The 3478-nt window shown below is 37.4% G+C and overlaps 1 pseudogene; it reads left to right on the top strand.

Annotated features, from left to right (window-relative positions):
- Positions 1-578: 578 nt before the first annotated feature.
- On the top strand, positions 579-1936 carry LOC143541280 (indole-3-acetic acid-amido synthetase GH3.5 pseudogene; annotated as a pseudogene).
- Positions 1937-3478: the final 1542 nt, after the last annotated feature.

The following is a 3478-nucleotide window of genomic DNA, read 5'->3' as shown; positions in this document are numbered from 1 at the left end:
CCTCTAAAAAAGAATGATCATTTTTTTATGAAAGAATAAATTTTGGTATAAGAACTCGTACTTTTTATTATTTAAAAATATTTTTTTATAAATAAAAGTTTTGGTTTTGTAAATAACATCTACTAGTTTTTTTAGTTTCTGTTAAAAAGGATGAGATTAACTAAAAAATGTAAGTGCTTCATTCTCTTCCTGTTATATAAGCCCCCTTCTTCTTCTTCTTCTTCCATTTTCAATCTGTAACACCTCTACCTTCTTCCCCAATTCTGTGCACCACCTTCTAACACCATGCTTAAAGATCCTACTTTCACACATGATCTTTCCTTGAACGATAACACTCTCACCCAGCAACAAGTCCTCTCGGAAATCCTAACACAAAACGCAAACGTTGAATACCTCAAACGCCACGGTCTTTCCGGTCAAACCCACCGTGAAACGTTTAAGAAACTTATACCCGTCATCACTTATGAAGATATCCAACCAGATATCACACGTATTGCCAATGGTGATAAATCCCCAATTTTATCCGAACTGGAACCTTGAACCCGGTGATTACCGATCCTAGTGTCAGAAAATCTGTGATGAGGGTGTTGAAACCCGACCCAGAATTAGCGGACTTTACTGAGTTGGAGTGTTCGAAGAATTCATGGCAGGGGATCATCACAACGTTATGGCCTAACACTAAGTATATTGATGCTGTTGCTACGGGAAGCATGTCACAATACATACCCAGTCTTAATTATTATGGGAATGGCCTCCCGCTTGTGTCCAAGATATATGCTTCATCCGAATGTTATTTCGGTATCAACCTGAATCCATTTTGTAAACCTAGTGAAGTGTCGTACACTCTTATTCCGACAATGGCTTATTTTGAATTCCTTCCTGTTCATCACAACAATGGTGTCGCCGAGAAAGAACTGCTCGATCTTTCCGATGTTAAACTCGGTGAAGAATGCGAGCTAGTGGTGACTACATACGCCGGTTAGTGTTTTTTCTCCTACTAATAACATATACTTTATGTTAAGTTCAGTGATTATTACTACCTAGGTACGTTTGTTTTGTTTTTTAATGGCTTAGTTTTTAACTTTTCTTGCACGCCATTTGTGTGATGAAATGATTATGTGAATTGCAGGACTTTACAGGTATCGAGTTGGCGATATCTTACGTGTCGCAGGATTCAAGAACAAATCCCCCCAATTTAATTTCATTGGTAGAATGAACGTTGCATTGAGTATTGATTCGGATAAGACCGATGAAGTCGAGTTACACAAAGCAGTTGAAACTGCAGTCAACCATTTGATGCCATTTGGTGTAACATTGACCGACTACACGAGCTATGCAGACACCGCAACCATCCCGGGTCATTATGTTATCTTCTGGGAGCTGAGCCTGAACGAAACCACCCAAATTCCGCCTTTGGTTTACAAAGAATGTTGTCTTGCGATTGAAGAATCACTCAATAGCGTTTATCGGCAAGGGCGCACTTCTGACAAGTCAATCGGACCATTAGAGATCAAAATTGTGGAAAAGGGGACATTTGATAAACTAATGGATTATGCAATCAATTTAGGTGCATCAATCAACCAGTACAAGACACCACGGTGCGTGAGGTCAATTCCGATTGTCGAGCTGTTGAACTCGAGGGTGGTGTCGAGTTATTTTAGCCCGAAATGTCCGGAATGGGTTCCTGGGCGTAAGCAATGAGCTGACACGAATTAGCGAAATTAATTTTAGTTAAAAAAATGAATAACAAACATCATCGTATGCCATGTTACTTTGGTCGTTTGTTGTTGGTGTAGGCTTGTTACATTAAATTATTAAAAGTAGTTCGAAGTTTCATGAAAGGTTCATAAAACTCGATTTGACTTTTTATCTACAATCCAGCCGGGAATCGAGCCATGCCCACAACAGTCATGGGTCTGGGGTTTTGTTTAGTTTGTAAAGCAAACCACCTTTTCCCCAATCGTATACCCGTCCGATGGACGGAAATATTAAAGGCTTGCGTATATAGAGAGGTACCGTTGAGAGACCCGTTTTCCAGACATGGTTGGTGTACTTGAGCCCACAAACAATGTCATTGCTAAGACTATGTGTTGTCGATGAAGTTTAGCTCTAAATTCATCCTATAATATTGTGTCATGTAGTGCTGACTAGACACTCACTGAAGCCACTGCTGAAGCTGCCTGAGCCTGTTGTTGTTTAGGCGAGCGGTGGCGTAAGCAAATTATCTGATTTTAATTTGTCTTTTTAAAAAAAACTTTAAAACAAGAATATACATTAGAGATAATTTTGTATGATAAAAGATAAAAATTATATACCAGTACTAGAAAAAAAAACCCAAACTGATATAAATTATAGATTATATAAAAAAAGCTTAAGTTTTGTAAAGTAACAACCTAAACATTGGAAATTATAATAAAACTTGCCCAAATCAAAATGAAAAAAAAAACAATTGGCCCAATAGTAATACATTTTCTAACAAGTCTATAAAAAATAGGTTAAATAAGAAAACCACATTCTTCTTTTATCTCTTTTCTTCTTCTTCTCCACCTCTTCTTCGCCAATTTAACACAACCACAAAAAAAAAAAAAAAGAGCAGCAACATTTCCTAACTTCACCCCACGCTACCACACTTTCCCCAGCTTGAGGCTGCTTGCTTGCGGGGGTGGCCGCGCTAGTGCGTTTTGGTGTTCGTGGCCAACGTGATCGTGCCAAGCACTCGCGGCCCTAACCTTAATTGAGAATTTCAAATTATATGCTTTCTTCTGTTAGAGTAAACCAAGGGGATTTTGGATTTAGGGAATTGGGGATTTCAAGAACAATATCGGTACTAGCAGGTAGGGGTAAGCAAGATAATGGTCGGGCCCTTGAAACCTGGTTACCCGTCTCGCAAAACCCTTAATTAGACCCGAATATATAATAAGGGTCGGGTTTAAGGGTATTTAATTTCACCTTAAAGGGTAAAAGGGTTTGACCATTTTTCAAACCCTTGACCCGTTTACTAGTTTCTAGATAGATATACATCATATTCGTGATTAATTGGAAATTTAGGAGATATTTGTATCTCATATATGATTCATACAAAATTTTCAACTAATAAGAAAAATAAAAAATAAAGGGTCATACTACTGATTGGAAATATATAAATGAGAATCATTGAATTGATCACTACATGTAATTTATGAATGTGAATATTATTTGCACCAGTTCAAATAATTGGTAAATGTTCGAAGTTAGACTTTACTTTGTTATTAAATGAAATTATAATTGTTTTATGATTCATATATTAAAGTCATATATAAGATATGCAATTTGTAAATGCAGAAAATGAGATGTGACTATTGCCTTCAAGGGTAAAGGGGTTGGACCCTTGAAACCCTTATTTATACCCGACCCTTTATAGTTTAGAGGGTAGGGTCTTGGGTCCACATTTCTTTCTAAAAGGGTAAAGGGTCCGACTCGAGTCTTACCCTTTGAACAA

The sequence above is a fragment of the Bidens hawaiensis genome, unplaced genomic scaffold, assembly GCF_021521415.1.
Source record: "Bidens hawaiensis isolate Kalapana, Puna unplaced genomic scaffold, B.hawaiensis_p1.1 tig00012479_1, whole genome shotgun sequence".
Classification (NCBI taxonomy): domain Eukaryota; kingdom Viridiplantae; phylum Streptophyta; class Magnoliopsida; order Asterales; family Asteraceae; genus Bidens; species Bidens hawaiensis.
The sequence above is the reverse complement of the archived record's forward strand: the minus strand, read 5'-3'. Positions and strand labels throughout refer to the sequence as shown.